This window comes from Rhyacophila brunnea, unplaced genomic scaffold (assembly GCF_057557595.1).
Source record: "Rhyacophila brunnea isolate RB1 unplaced genomic scaffold, BYU_Rbru_1.0 scaffold_1, whole genome shotgun sequence".
In the NCBI taxonomy this organism is placed as follows: domain Eukaryota; kingdom Metazoa; phylum Arthropoda; class Insecta; order Trichoptera; family Rhyacophilidae; genus Rhyacophila; species Rhyacophila brunnea.
In genome coordinates, this window is record NW_028232751.1 from 49284753 (window position 1) to 49302614 (window position 17862).

Below are 17862 nucleotides of genomic sequence, written 5' to 3' on the forward strand. Positions count from 1 at the left end.
AAAAGATACTCAAATTGAGAGTAACGACAGTTTGGTGAGTCATTCAGTATTCAGTAGCAGTGTCAGTATTCACTGACGAGCTTCCGATTGGCATCGGCATTCCTTACTATGTTTAATGTTTTGGTTCGAATCCAAGACGGAAATACTTTAGGATAGAAATCGATCCTAGTTATTTATAGTAGAGGTGGCTAACTACCTTGCGGTAAGATTGATTGTGACGATAGCATTATTAAATAAGCTTTGTCTGTGAGTCAGATAAAAGATCAGTGTACACGTTGGGAATTACAATGAAGGATTTTTTTTAAATCGTGATATTGATGTAAATTTTAGTTCACGTTTTTTTACTGGAAGCCAGTGGCAATTATCATAGCCGACAACCTAATCTAACCTAACTTAACGTAACCTAACCTAACACATAATCCAGAATAGCGGCTATTTTCAAAATTTGTTTACCGCTGGCTTCCACTAAATAGGCAAAAACCGACAAGACAAGAACAACAAAAAACAGTGTCTATACCAGGGGTTCACAAACGTATTCGTCAAAAGGACAATTATGAAATCAAAAATATTTGGCGGGCTGCCCTTTCTTTTGTAAATATTTTCTGTTTTTAAAAAACATAAGGCAAAAAAAAATATGTCAATTTGTAAACTTATATTTTATTTTATTTTTGTATAGGATTTAGTTAAACAATTACAAGATAAAAAAAAACTTTTTATATACAAAGTTTTTAAATTTTTTGTTGAATTGTTATGCTCAATATGCTCAAACTTGATATGAAGTAAATAGAAAACAAACAAACAAACAAACAAATATAGAATAGGTACTGAAATGTCATTTTGACATTTCATTTTGATTTCCATGGTAACGCACGTATATATTAATAATTTAGTTGCTAGGACCCCAGACCCTTAGCAACCAATAATGGTGTGGAAATAACTTTTCATACAAAACAGAATTAACTGAAAATGAATTCAATTCTGCTTAAAGATGGCTAAAAGTATTAAAAGATTGCTTTGGCATCGTGTTCTGATGTATTCTAAAAGTTTCAAATGTCTAGCTAGTGGGGAAGTTAGTTAAAAATCAATTGCAAGATTTGTACCGGACAAAGAACCGCCGGACAAATAAGAATACGAGCTAAGAAAAACGTAAAATAATACAGGTTTAACATAAATCTCGCGGGACACGTCATCAAAAAGTGACGAGGGACATAATTGGCCCGCGGGACACACTTTGTGAACCCTTGGTCTATACTATCACCATCATCATCAACCGATATCGATCCACTGCTGGATGAAGACCATCCCTAGCTCCCTCCTCTCTTCTCGCTCCCTAGTTCTTCGCTGGCACGTACATCCACCGAGCTTTATAAGTTCATCTATCAGCGAGTTTTAAGACGTCTCTGTGGTGCCCATTCTAGTAGCGTAGACTCAATACAAATTTATAAAACGGTTTTCTGTAAAATATATAATAGTTTAGCAAAAATAATAGTTTAAACTAAAAGATTATATACAATAAAATTTAATTAAAATAACTGCTTGCTTGCTTGGGGTAATGGCAATTATTTTACTGGGGCGCCGACTCAATGGGAGTCATCCCCGTTATCTCTAGTTACTGTCTCTCAGATTGCCTTGAGGTATTTGTTTTTAATACCGTTGTTGAGTTCTTTGGGCCTCGGTGGCTTCGCGACCGGGCCGAGGCCCAATTTGTGGTCTCGATTATGATTATCTCTTGTGGATTAAAAAAGCTAGCACATTCTCCTTTCGGCCGTCCGTCGATTGCCGATTGCTCGCTCCTCCTTTTCATTCTTTGCATCGTCTGTTTTCGTGCATCATGTGTTTGCCGCCGTTTGGTTTATGGTGGCCTTGGGAAGGGGGTCCGTCGTTGTTTCGTTTGGTGAGTAGCAGGTTTATTGGCGATTGTTTTCCTTTGATTTTCTCTTTTGATTTGGTGAGTCATCTGTGATCATTTTATCGGCGATTGTTCTTTCTTCTGTTTTTTTTTGTCTTCTGATTTGGTGTAGCGTCCGGGTTTTTGCCGAGTTCTTGTAGACGGTTAATCGCTGCTGTTTGATAGTCGTTCATGAAGAAATATTTTCTTGTATCTGAGTAAGAGTCTTCGGGGCCTAATTCGGCCTTGGTTTCTTCTGCATATATGAGAATGTGTCTCAGGTATTCCTCATCGTGATTTGTTTTGTGTTGTATCAGGTCGTCGGTGGCTGCTCGGATCTGTCTTTCAAAATCGTTTTCGGATTCCGATTCCCTGAGTCTTTTGGCTTGTGCGATCCTTTCCTCCTTGTAGAATTTTTCGTAGTCGAAATCCGGGGGATCTGAGTCAAAATCCGGGGGATTCGATGTTTCAGTTTCCGGGATCTCTTCGACATCCGATTCTGGGGTCTTTGTCTGTTCAGGTTCCGAGGTTTCTTCGGGTTCGGGTTCCTGGGTATCAGATGTTGCGGTTTCTGAAGTCTCATTGAGTTCCGTTTCCGGTGTCTCGCGGTTTTCTAGTTGTTTAAGTAATTTCCGGATTCTGTCCGTGCTGGTTTCAATATCCGGGCTCTCGGTTACTTCGGTTATTGGAGCAACGTGTGTTTCCGCTTCCGGTGTCTCTGCTATGTTAGTTTGGGTTTCCGAGTTTTTGGTGGCGGTTTCTCGTGGAGTGTTCCGCTCGTAGATCTCTTCGGTTTTTTGTATAGTCTGTTTGGCTTTGGCAAGTAGTTCGTCGAGGGAGATTTTCATCTTTTTGTTGGCCAGATCAGCGGCGATGGTCGACTGATGTTGAGTCTGGTTGATATCCTCTGATGGTTTTAGTATGTCTGGCTTACTTGGAGTCTGTGTGGTTTGATTCCAAGTGATTTTATTTGGTCTGGGCTGAGATTTGGCAGTGTGGGCTGCTTGGAATTTCTTGGTTTGGTGGGTCGGTAGGGCTGGGCAGTCACGTGTCAGGTGTTTGTAGTTCTGACTGCGCGTGCATTGTCTGTCCGGGTAATTGCGTCGGGGTGTTTCAATTGTCACCCTTGTCTGTAGCACACGTCGGGTTGTAAATATTTTCAGCCCTTTGTCGGTAGATAAAAGCTTGACGAGGACGAGCGGCATTGGATAATTGCTCGTCCCTTGAGTCATGCGTGTCGATGTGATTATCGGCAGTCCTTGTTTGAGGAGGTCATCTGTGATGTCATCCGTTCTGACATGTGGCGGGATACCTCTGACGACGACCTTTAGAATTTTGTCTTCCATAGGTGTCGGAGCTGATGATTTGCGGAGGGCTGGGATCTTGTAGGCTTCCTTCTTGGCGGGCGGCAGCGAGGGTGCCTTCTTTGGTTTAAAGTCAGCATTCCTCTCCGCCGACCGGTGAGATTGGGTCTGTGTGTCCTTGCAAGGGAATTTTGGCGCTTTTGAATTGAGGGCCATTTCCCTGAGGGCTTTTAGGTCCTCATCATCGTCGTTCGTTTTGTGGTCGTCCACTTGGGCGGGAGCGGAGGCTTGGGCTTTCGAGATTGCCAGCGCATGCTCTTGAAACGCAGCCAGCAACAAGATATGAAGCGGTAGGTATTCATGAAGCAGTGGCGCTTTTATGCTGGACAGCTTGCGCAGCTCCGCCTTGATGTCGGTATTGGTTTGATCCATGGTAGGTATGTGAGAGATAACTCGCTGCTGGTGTTTGGCCTTGGTAGGTAGGTGGTGCTTCACTGGTAGTGATGGTCTTTTTGTAGAGTCGCTGTGTGAGCGGCGTATCGGGCTGATTTTTTTCTTTTTTGTAGGTAGCGCTGCTTGCAGAATGGTGCGATCGCAGCTTGATCGAGGCGAATATCGGTCGAGTCGGAATAAGTAGGTAGTTCACACGGAGCGGTCAGGAGCGCTTGACGTGCGACTGGTCGCGGCGAGTGCCAGTCAGCGAGTGTTGATTTAAAATAACTGATAATGCTGACTATTTATATCGGCCAATGGGTAGCCATATAAAGCCCCACAAGAGGGGGGCTGGCAGCGCTCTAGCCTGGGGACCCAGGCTCAGGGGTGGGGGGGGCGGCGTGGCAGGTCAACCAGATAAGTGAGATAAACAGAAATTACAAATTTGCTCTAATAGTAAAAAAAATCGCCTGCGGCGCTATATTACTACGCTAATATTGATATTTTCAAACATGCGATTGTAGGATACAATTATTTAATATTATTATGTCATTACTCGACAAATAATTATTCGTAACCCGATAACTAACCATAATTCAAGTGGATATATTAATAAATACAAAAAATCGCTAAACATACAATCAGTACCATTCATTTTACCTCTAGGACCATTTAAAAAACGCTATTTTAGAGTATGTGGGGGTCCATGTTTTGGTGTATAAATTGTTTTACGTTAGGTGTGCCGCAGAATTCTAGTACGACCTTTAATGTGCCGTGGGTGAGAAAAGGTTGCGGAGCACTGCAGTCTAGTACATTGGTTTATTTTGTGGTCTTTCCGCGTTATGCTCAACAACCAACTTTCCATGCCACGCTGTGCTACTCGTAATTTTCGGCAACATTAATTATCTAACCTTGAAAAATTATGCTACCTATGCCATAACGATAAAAAATCCAGAACTTTTTTTTGTATTGTTACTTCAGTAAGTAGTTGAAATGCCGTCAATATCGGGTTTGTAAATGAAGGTATAGTAAGCATATAGATTTTGATCAGAATAAATCTCTAGAAAAATACTCAGAAAAGCGTAATATAATTATTTTAAAGCAAATGTATACTGATATTTTACATATAATTAGAATCCGACAGCCCAAAGTAAACAACTTTATTTCCGAAGACTTCCAAACAGTATTTTTTATTGTAGAACGATAGAGTTTTTTTGGTTCTTGTCTGTTTAGTGGAAGCCAAACGAATGTTGACAATAGCCGATATAATTATTTTGTTAGGTTAGGTTAGAATATACATAATTTTAAAACATCTCAAGCGTATACACACTAGTAAAATCATTTTGTAAAAATAAAATACGACATCCGACGGGACTTGTACCTGTATCTGCTGGATTCGCGCCAGTATGCTTTTCCAATTAAGCTACGAGTATCTTATTGAATTACGACGATTTTAATTAGTGGTGGTTACATGAAATGCTTATAATGTTACATTCTTAAAACTTGTGTCTTATCCGTTGAATAATAAAAAAAATACTTTAAATATATTGCCTCAAATCTTGATACACAATCTTTTTAGTAGGGAAATTAGTTAAAAATCCATTGCAAGATTTGTACCGGACAAATAATAATACGACCTAATAAAAACGTTGTAAAATAGTTTAGAGAAAAGAATTTGCAACCAGCAAAGTTTTCATATATAACAAGATGTCAAATTTAAACTGTTAATAACGGAAAAACAGATAAACCACTTTGAATATTTTATTTTATAAATACATAATATGATGTTAAATGTTTTCATTAAAATTTATATAAGTTGAAAACCAACCTAATTAATTTTAAAATAAAATCGCTTTAAATATACTTCACCACTGCATAAAGGTGCAATGATTTGAGTTGCCCCATCTCCACCCGCCATGTAGGTATACGCAGCCGCGGTTTGTGTACGGCCGCCTTCCATGACGCTATAAACGTGCCAGAATCAAAAGATTTTAGTGCCACACTTCCTTCTCCAGAAGCGATGCTGCACGGGACTGATGTAGCAACCATGCACCTTAGTGCTTAAAGAAAGAGTTTTAGAAAATAAAAAGAATCTTGACTTACTTGCTCTGCCGTCATTTATCTTTAATGACATGAAGTGTCGTGTACCGTGCTTGTGTAAACTCTACCGAAACAGAAGAGTCAGGAGTTGAAAGTAATGAATCTAAGGAGGGATCAGAATTATTCCGTCATCCATAATATGACGCTGCAGATTTTTCTAGTGCCTCAAAGTTGGCTTTGGTTGAAATCAAGTCGGTGTGGCCAATCGGACCTGTGTGTGGACAGACCCTGACAAACAGCTCCGCTCGGTCAGATCCCATCAACGGGCAGTCCCAGAGGACGTGTTCAGCGTCCTGGTGGTCGTGTATTTGCATTCCGCCCCATGTCCTATCAAACAAAAACCATACAGCTTAGCTGCGAAGTCACCATGGCCGGTCAGGAACTGGCTTACCCAGTGCGTTGGTCTTAGTTGTCTGACCTGAAGAAGCCTGCATGCAGTACACATCTGGAAAAAAACAGATACGTTCGTCGTTCCTTGGTGGATGCCGACCACCTCGACTGCCATGTATCGAGTGCCTTCTTGTAGATTCTGTAGACGTAGACTAACGTGCTATACATAAAGATAGGTACAAGCAAAATAATAAATATGTTTGAAACGCAAATATTTCTAGCAAATTAAATTTTGACAATCGACAAGTTTCCGCGGGTTAATCAAAACAGCAATCCACGAGACCATGCGTCGCTACTTCCACCACACATGGCCACTCTTGCTTGTTTCGTCAGTGTTTTTTAACATGTTTTCCACCAGCGATGGAATACAAAAATAAAATAGTTGGCTTCGCCCTCCTGGGCCCTCAGATGATAGTTACTTAAACCCTGACGGCTAAAATTATTAAACATGGATACATGCTTTGCCTAATGATTCTCTGAATGCTGGTTTTTCAAATTCGAAAGAAAAAAATGCCAAGTAATACGCAAAAATGCAAAGAGTATACGCTTTATAACTTTGCACTTTTTTTACTGCGCTGATACGCCTCTTCGACTGATTACCTCGCATTAAATTAGATCAAATGATATCCACTTGTATTAATATATGTAGTAATAAATAAATAAATGGTTAATATATTTAATAAAATATATTACGGAGTGCAAATTTATGAAGTGACAACTCTACATTTATCAAAAAAATGTTCTAAAACGGTGTTGAAGTTGGAAATATATTGTTTACATTATTAATTGTAAGAGTACATTATTCTCAGAAGGAATATCGGACAACCATCTTGACGAAGGAACTTACCTTACATACCTAATAAAACTGCTCATGCACATTATCAAGACTACAAAAATAAACAACTTGTCTCTGCGTAAGTATTAAAGAAAATGTATAGAACAACTTGAAATTGGTTAATACTTACAGAATTTTATCAAAATAAATTGCGGGGCGCGGGTTTACACTTTATCCCCGAAGCGCCACGCGCGGCCGACTGGAGTCTCAAGCGGCCGCGCTACTTTTGTAACATTGTTTTTCGTTACGCCTGTGCTATTTTACAACGTTTTTCTTAGCTCGTATTCTTATTTGTCCGGTACAAATCTTGCAATCGATTTTTTCCCGACTAGCTAGACATTTGAAACTTTTTGAATATATCAGAACACGATGCCAATGCATTTTTTTAATTACTTTTAACCATCTTTAAGTAGAATTGAAATTCATTTTCAGTTAATTCTGTTTTGTATGAAAAGTTATTTCGACACCATTATTGGGTGCTAGGGGGTCTAGGGTCCTAGCAACTGAATTATTAACATATACGTGCGTTATTATGAAAATCAATATGATATGTCAAATACAAATTTTTTGATCGTTTAAACTAGTCAAGACAAGTTTATATGATTCAATAGAAAATTTAAACACGTTGTATATAAAAAGTTCTTTTTATCTTGAAATTATTAAGTTAATTATGATTACTTACACGGCTGTAGTTATTGTCAGTTGTTGTCTTATTTATTTTGTTTTCGTCGAATTAGGTATAGGTTTTGTTGACCTTATACGATTCTGATAAAATCATAAGGACCTCGACCGAGTGGAAGTTTGTATTAACAGATTTTGTTTTTACTAGAAATGGATGTCAGCCACTTGCTCAACCTATTAGGTCCATACTCTGGCTCGTACACAAATTGAAAAACAATGTGTACTTGCGTACTTAGGTAATACATATTTTTATGAAGGTTTATCGCATTTTTACAAGGGTGCCTCCAAACACGTCAACGCCACATATGATCCTTTTAGGATCAGACATGGTCAAAAGGAGAAGTACAATGAGTATTACAGTAGTTACAAAAATAGTTATGTTGTCAGTGTTTTTACTGTTTCGATTATTTTTTTTAAACTAAGATGATTTCCATACTTTCTTATAAAGTGACCGCATCGTCTGATTCATGGAAAACCGCAACTGCTTTCAAGAGTTGTATTATTTGTATTCGTTCCATTATTCGCTGCCCCTACGCAATGCCTGCCTACCCCCTTGGGACGTCACTGATACCGAGCGTCCACTTTGCGTAATCTTGAAAAACACAGAAAAAAAACATCTGTTCAGAAACGTTTAACATTATGGAAAGAATCTTTTTTCATTTTCCGTAAATACTTCAAGTTGGTGTTTCTCAGCAGAGGTCGAAAGTGCACTTAATACAAAATGTGTTTATTTTCCACGTACTTGCCGTAAAATCCTACATACGGAATATTAAATCAAATATGTATTGCTTACGTTTGAATTATTTTGGGAAATTTTCATCATGCATAATTGATTTTTACTAAGCGTTTAAATTATAAGATTAATTTTCATTTAAAATAGATACTACGACAATAATAATACGTCAGCTGAATGCAGAACTACTATTCTAAGTCACATGTGAAATATTTCAGAAGGGAGTTCTGAGAAATAACCTACTTCAATTATTTATTATTTATATGGATACATGGATCCAGACCACAAATTTACTCTAATAGTAAAAAAATTCATAATTATTATTAATTAAAATATTTGATTATACGATGCAATTTTTAACTGCGTACCGATACTCGACAACTCCATAATTCAAATGGATGTATATATTAAAAATCGCTAAAATACACCTTAATTTTACCGCGTACACCATGGAAAACGCTACTGTAGTGCGTCACACTACCTTTAGCGATAGGTAGGGGGGGCCGCCAAACATCCTAGCCTGAGGGCCCGGTTCAGGATATGGGGGCCAGGACTATTGATGAAAATTATAAATATTTATATATAAATAATTTAAACTTGATGATTCAAAAAACACCTCTGTAAAATATTTCAAAAATGTGAGTTAGAACAGTTCTGTATTCACCCGACGAATTTATACAAACTACTAAATACCAGTGGCGAGGGGTGGAGGTAGGCTGTTAGATTTGACACATATAGTGCATACTAAACCTTTTCAGTCATACTTATTTGTTTTCATTGAATTAAGAATATAATTATTTACAGATGGCGCAGGTTAGTTTTTAAAATTCAATTAAACCCGGCTAAACTAAACCATAATAGTTTAGGTATGGATGGACGATTCGACAAAAATTATTACTGAAGTATGCTCTTAATTCTTATGTCGTTTTTTATCGTAAAGCATCGTAATCGGGTTAATAAGATATAAAAAAAATAAAAAAATATTTTGACCATGTCCGATCCTAATAAGATCATAATATGGGCCTCCACAGAGTGAAGGTTTGTATTAACAGATTTAGTTTTTTATAAAAGGTTTTATACACTGCAACACATTTAAAGACCTTCTACACTTCTACTAATTAAAAGTAAAACTAAAATAAGTAAAGAATCTACTTCATATTGAAGTGGTCAATCTCCACTGATATTTATGTCGTCAAGTATCTAGTTTTACTTCTGTTTTCTACAACCTATTTATGCGAAGCGGAATTTTCTTTTTATGCTGCAACGAAGTAAAAGTGCAGGAACAGGCTCGACGCCACACCAGATATTAGAATACAACTTACCAATATTGTGCTTGATGTTAAGAAGATGCAATTCAATGACTCAAAATCATCAAAGTCATTAAGAGCTTTATTCATTCATATTTTTATGTTTATATTATAGTTTTATATTTTAAAAAATTACTAAATAAATAATGTGTTTTAATAATATTTTTTTTAATTTTTACTAATAGGAATTACCCAACCTAAAAAATAAGCTAAGTGTTCCGTTAAAATTTCCGGGTGTGCGAAGTGTTCCATTGCAGAAAAAATTTGGGAAACCCTGATCTACAGTATGTCTTTTAATAATTATGTGAGTACATACTTTTGTGTAATATGCATATTTCACGTTACATATTTTCCTCTCAAACACCTCGGTTCACACGGCAATGCCGAAGACTAGAGTACATACGCTTTTGCACTATGTACCTACTACACTGATACGCCTCTTTGCTGATTACCACGCATCAAATTAGATCAAATGACATTGACTTGTAGTAATAAATAAATAGATAATATTTATGTAAAATATATATTTTTTTAAATATATTACACCAGTATCATCGTAGAGCCGGAGTGCAAAGTTAGTGGCAACTCTGCCGTATGCCCGATTATAGCCGCTGTAATATGACTTCATTCTTCCACCTCTACTCTCTTAATTGATGGTTTAGTTAATATGACATATTATCCAGCGTTCGAAATAGAAAATGTCACGAACCGGAGCGCTCGATAATTTTCCGAAAATATTAACATACATAGTACCTATCTAATTTCATGTAAATTTTATAAAAATAAAAGGGTTAAATTTTTTGTTAAATATTATTATCTCGCTCCATTTTTTATACGAGACAGATCAATCAATAACTTTGCCGATTTCTTGAACCGGAATGGCGCACCGGTGCGCTTCGGTCCATTTCGAGCCCTGATTATAACTTGTTGGGACACAAGCTTTAATATAAGGGTATTAACTTGGCCTTGCTTGCTCCTTAGCGTTTAGTTTTTTTTGTGATATCTTCATTCTATTTTAGCACCCATATTCGGATCCATTACTTTAATTCTAGCTATCAAACACATAAATCAGTGGTTTTAGCAGAATTTTATATAGTGTACGGAATTATATTAATTAGATAATGACTACCCTTCTTATTTCTCAACCGTATTAAAGTAATTAAACTTACAAGATAAAAATAACTTTTTATATACTTACAACGTTTTTAAATTTTCTGTGGAATCATAATATAAACTTGACTTGACTAGCTTAAACGATCAAAAAAAATTGTACTTGACATGTCATATTGATTTCCATAGTAACGCACGTATATATTAATAATTTAGTAGCTATGACCCCAGACCCCTAGCAACCAATAATGGTGTCAAAATAACTTTTCATACATACAGAACATTTTATATAAAACGTTTTTAATTTTTCTGTTGAATTATATAAGCTTGACAATTCTATGTATTAATAAAAACTATTTATTGTACTTTATAGAAATACTGAATAAATATAGAATACTGAAATGTCATTTTGACATTTCATATTGATTTCCATAGTCCCGCACGTATATATTAATAATTAAGTTGCTATGACCCCAGACCCATAGCAACCAATAACAGTGTTTTACTTTTTACGGATTTCTTCCGAAATAACTTTTCATACAAAATAGAATTAACTGAAAATAAATTCAATTCTACTTAAAGATGGCTAAAAGTATTAAAAAATACATTGGCATCGTGTTCTGATATATTCTTTTATTTCAAATTTCTAGCTAGTCGGGAAGTTAGTTGAAAATCATTTGCAAGGTTTGTACCGGAGAAAGAACCACCGGACAAATAAGAATACGAGCTAAGAAAAACGTTGTAATGAATGGTATTTTTATGTGATTTTAATATTATTTTTTTAATTAGGAATTATAATCCAACCGCAATCTCGGGATTGCAACAATTTTGATAACGAGATTCCGAGATCAAAAAAATTGGACGGGTTCCTGGATTGCACATTCAATATTATTTAACCAAGGAGACAACAAATGGCAATATGGGAAGGGCGTAATAATTTCAGTTATTTAAATAACAATACAAATAGGTAGCCTAACATAATCAGTATTTTTATTATCGCGATGGACATTACCATGGCACAGACTGGAAGCTTAATACGTAGGTACATGTATTCCAGGAATGAAGCGAGAGGTAGGAGGTACGTATGTAGGAAGATATTGAAGTGTTACCAGATCTAATATCTTAATAATAATTATTTAATTAAAATAATACATTATTTAATATTTAAGAACATTAAAATAATCTTTGCTACTATATCTTTGTCTGATTTTTAATAAATAAAACAAATTTAATAATATTTTTCTCCTAATTAATATACAATTTACCCAAGAAAATGGATTTTTTTTTATTCCTTAGGTGTCCTTTAGTACTTACATAACATATTATTTCATCTAGTTCCCTGGATACATCAATTATTATTGATGTAAATGTCACGTTTGTTTGCAAAATTATTCAAATGCACAATTCTTTAGAGTATGTATAAAAAATATTAATCCTAGAGGTATATATATATCTATAGAAGAATTTTTTTCAACATCTTTAAACGGAATATAGTTCAATTTGAAAAATAATCTTTCGGAAAATCAAAAAATAATTAGTAGAGGTAAAACTGATAAAAAATCTATATTTTTGTTTCATATAATATAGTGAAGTATAATATTATGCATAAACTTGTTGGAAGACAAGATTTATCGTGAATAAAAATAAGTCGATGAAATTCTACTGTTCTAATAAAATTATTAGTCTCAACTCACATTTTTGTCAACACACTATTTATAGTTTTTCAACATTTTGTAAATTTGTATAAATTGCCTTATAAGTCGGTCCTTATCATTACTTATTATATAAAGTGAATTAACTAGTAGGTATGTATATACATATTATATAATTTATTGAATCGTAATTAATATAAAAACTCACTATTTCATATTACATTACATTATATTGGACTACTTGTAAGGTAGGTATATAAAATGTTATTTTACCTACGAGATGAGGTGGTCCCTTTGTCAGAAAGTTGGATAGTAAGAAGTAGGTAGTAGGAAGTTTAATATTAAAGATATACCTAATTAGTTTTCATAATCCGTGAATAAAAAACAAATCAAAGCATAACACAATCATTCAAAGTGTATAAAACATCATTATTGCTGTATTTGAAATATTAAGCGGTGGCAGGTAGAAGATATTTTCGCAAGAGGGCTAACATCGCTACTGTTTCTGCGTAAAAAATAGTAATTCAATGGCGTCGATTGGACTTGTATTTTTCTCCTTTACGCATATTACTTTAAGCATATTGGTTAATTTGGAATGTCTTATTAATTTTTTAGGCATTCTGACTTATTCCCAGAGGGTTGGAGCGGAGTCTTTTCTGAGTTACTCCGCTCCAGTGTCTGCTCCGCTCCGGGTAAAAAAAATAATAGATACATATTATATCTACCCATACAAAGGTATTATAATATGTATAAAAATAAATAGTTATGATATAAGATTTAGTACTATTCATTCTTTTGATATTAATTATATTAAACAAAACCGTCAGCAAATCGTCTTTCATTATATGCCGCTTTTGTCAAAAAAGTGAGGTTATTTATTACTCGGCAGTATTTCAAATAATTCAAGTGTTGCAAAGTGTCAAATATAATATCTCCATTGGATTTTAGGACGAAAATTTAATAATAATATGAAAAACATCCGGAGCAGTGTATACTACGAATTTTCGGTGCTTCGGCTTTGCTCCTGCTCTGAGTAAAACCCCATTGATCCACTGATCCGTGCTCCTCCTCCGAGCTCTACTCTAACGCTATGCTTATTACTTATCGTCGTTGAAACTAGAAAATTGTGTAACTCCGTTTTAATCGAAAATTGACTTTGAATGCCATCTAGTGGCCGTTGATAATATCTATCCGTCTTGCAAATTTTGTAATTCCAGAAAAATTGTATCATTGTTAAATCATGGATGATTTCACTCCAAAACCATACATTTGTATAGGAAACCATAATGTTTTTTGTCTCTCCTGTAAAGTAGTGTTTTTGGAGTTACACAATTTTCTAGTTTCAACGACGTTATACCACTTTTCCCTGTTACACATAATATTGTGAAAATACTTCAATCTTGTACGAAATACTCAATACAGGCCATCTTAATAATTATGTTATTTATTGGAGCTTGGTTACAGGATGATATTAAACTTTGCTTGGTACTATTATACATATTTATCAGTTTACGGTTGCGTGTGTTTATTTTATATCCTTCTTTGTCGTTCCTCGTGGCTGAGAATCGTGACCACTTTGAAATTTTGCCATCTTTTGAGCGACCAGGTCTTTCGAATCTCTGCTTCTCTCAGGGCAGAGTGAATTCTGCACCTAGTCAGCTCTTTTACTTGGTCGCTCCGACGCTCTACTTCCCCTTCCCTGGAGACTACCCAAATCCACCAGTCTCTCCAGATTATTCGGTATGCGCCGAATAATATGTCCAAAAAAACTACAGAATGCGTCTCTAACATATTTTCGAAAGCCGTTCCTTTATCTGTAGTCTCTGGATGACTGACTGGTTCATCCTGTGCTCTATCCAAGAAATACAAAGCATTCGGCGCCAACAGCACATTTTGAAGGCTTTTTTGGAAGGAATTTTATATACTAATGCATAGTTTCTTAATCGGTGGTGCGCGAAGATTTTTGGGTGGGCAGCAAAAATTTTCTGCGGTTCAAAAATAGTTACCTATAAACCCAACATTTGAAGTGGGGTTGTATTATGTTTCAACAATTGTTAATATTTGTACAATTGTAACTATAAATATTTATTGTTTTATTCCAATGATGATGGTCCGCAAAACATTTTTTGATTTTTTTGTGGTCCGCGGATGCAAAAAGGTTAAGAAACATTGTACTAATGTATTAAAAGGTTTACCAAACGAATTATTTACAAAATTATTTAATGCACGCTTATGTATGTGCGTATTTTTATTAAAATACTTAATTCCAAGTAGCACCAAAGATGATGCAGAAAACTTTATTTTATATAGATGGAGCCTATATGTATGGCAATATATATATATATATATATATATATATATATATATATATGTGAGGCAAAAAGAACCACCACTATTTCCGTATTTAACTAATGGCAATTGAGAGGTCAATAACTGTGTTCAATCAAATGGCTTCGGATTCTGATATATTCCAGTTACGTGAGTGTAAGCTTAAGTGAACGTCATTTCATATGTTTTTAAGATATGGTCTACTTAGTTCCCTCAGTGTTAATAATAATCATATTAATATAAATAATAATAAATAATAATAATGTAATAAATATGTTAATAGAATATATTGTCATGTTTATTATAGTATGTAAAACAATGAAATTATATAAATAAAAATGAGAGACAACCTTTATTATCATGTTGTTTGTACAAATGACTCTTTTGTCGAACTAAACTTTGGTGATTTTTATAACGAAACCACAGAAGACTCCGTCTACATAGAAAAACGTTCAACATCTTTGGATTATACAAAAAGTAGAAATATCAAATGTTGTGATTATGAATATTGATCTATATCTATAACAAGATACAAACTCTTTGACATACGTAACCTTAATATTAAAGTTTATACGTTAGTTAAATAGGTCAAAAATGTGAACGTAAATTTGCAATAATTATCTTTAGTGCCTTTTAGATAAAAATAACTTTTTTTCTAAAATTATTGATTTTCAACATTCTCACAGTATCCGGGGACCGGTATTACGTTATTATTTTTTCCTTCTTCTCTCTTCTGGTGGTAATGTTTTCTATGTATAGTTTTTACTCGTGTGATTAGAACTAGTTATTTTGAAATGTAAATGTTGTGTTGTGAAAGTCTTGAATTATTATGCAGGTAGGTACACGTAATAATAGAATAGAATCAATCTTTTGTAAAAATAAGAACACAGATAAAAATGGCCTTTTGTGAATTATTTGCTGTTCATTTTCAGCCACATTGTATTTATCTGTTTACAAAATAATTCAGTTTGTTATGATTAGGTATATTATGTCTATAAAATTCAGGCCCATTTAAAAGGGTCATTTTATAATATTTCACATGATATGTTATGGTTATGCTATGATTGTTAGTCTATGGTAATATTGTTATAAATAAGTATTTTACAAATCTTATAAAACTCATAGATCCCATGTTATGAGTATGACCACGGTTTTAAAGCAATTAAATATTTTTCATGTATTAATTACGTGTTAATTGCTGTTTAAATTAAAATTGTGACTTAATAATATTATGAACTCATTAATATTAAAAACATCAATTATTACTATTCGATAACACTTTGATGAATGATTCTTTATTAGTCATTCGATTATTTGAATGCAAAGTACAATTCCCGCTGAAAACATTTCTTTCATCTGACAACACTGAAGTATTAGCAGTCAATGTCTGGAACAAGGCCTGAACAAAAACGATGCATGAGTGCGAGTGAGAAAGTATTCGGCACCCTTACGATCTCTTTGACACGCGCTAGAGTAAGATAAAAGGTATACATTTGTGTAAGCTAGTTTCCAAAAATATCGCCATCAAATCGGGGCAAAACGCTTCACACAGCGTCGATAATTTGCGAGCTCGTGTTGCTAAAATTGATATTTTTGTGTTAAACATAAAGTCCGTGGTAAATATTTTTAGTTAATTAAGTAGAAAAGATGGTTCTGTGTGTTGTCTTAAAATGTGGTAGCCGTACTGATAAGCAAGAAGATGGTATAACGTTTCATAGGTAAGTTGATACATGTTCGTGATAATTTATTTGTATTTTATTATATATTTTAATATCAGTGACCTAGTGTTTTTTTGAAATAACTTAAATTATAGATATCTTTATTTAATGGTTGCATTTTGACCGCTTAAAAATACTATATAACGTAAAAAAATAGAAAATTATATTTTAATTCTGAGCGTCTAGTGCGAGCACTTTGGGCGAGCACTAGCGAAATGGTCTATGGTCTCGAACATTTGTAGACGAATGCGTTTGCTCGCTCACAAACCAAACGCAAGGCAAGCGGCTTCATTTAGCAATGCAACGGGTGGCGTCTAGATGTATCTATAGTCTAAGGTCTGGAAAGTTATTGTGCGACACGTCTCCTTGGATTGTTGCGAAAGACATCCCGGTACGATCCGCACGATTTTAGCGGTTTACGATTTCAAATTCCGCCAATTGAAACTTCGGATGAATCAGTTAAATACGGTTGTGAACTTTTAACAATACTTAATGTGTAGGCTTTAATACAAAGGTAAGAGTGAATTGCTAGTTTCATTCAATGACTTCAATACAATTGTTATAGATGTGTTTGAATAGGCTCATTATTAAATTTATCAATACATATAATTTGCACTATACTTATATTCAATTTTTTTTTGTTAAATTGTTATGACTTATCGTCTTATCAACCATTTTCATAGTATTTAAAAAGTAATTATAGAATATTGGTGATCTAAAATAATATTTCGGTTGGTCATGTATTAATTATGAATTTATGATGAATTACCACCAAGTGAACTCCAAATCTCATTTGAATCTTTATTTTTGACAATAATTATTGTAAGGTTTAAATTTATGCCAATTTGTGCCGATCTAAATAATAAATTCATTGGGTTGAAAAGGTATAAAAACAAAATGCTGGCTTTTTAAACATGTACATACCTATTATTATTAACAGTATTATATTGTTTGGGACAATTTTGATAGATATATAAATTTAATATACTTAAAGACACTCATCATTAAATGTATATAAGTTGTAAGTTTTTTTTTTAAGTTAAGTCAAAGTGTTATTCATCAAATTAAGTAGATACTTAAACCACTTAATAAAAACGAGCAAGTACTTACTATCCAATTTCAAAGTCAGGTTTATCCATAACCCAGTGTTGCCATCTTTTTCTATGCTGATTATAGGACACAGGCATAACAATTATAGTATTTCTGAAAAATATATATTACAGGAACATTTTTCGTCCTGAATCCTTTAAAATTATAGTATTTTGGTATATTTGGCGTAAAATTATAGTATTTTACATTTTTCGCGGAATTAAAATTATAGTATTGTACTATAATTATAGTACGGTTGGCATCACTGCCATAACCTAATGCTTCGTCGATTGGC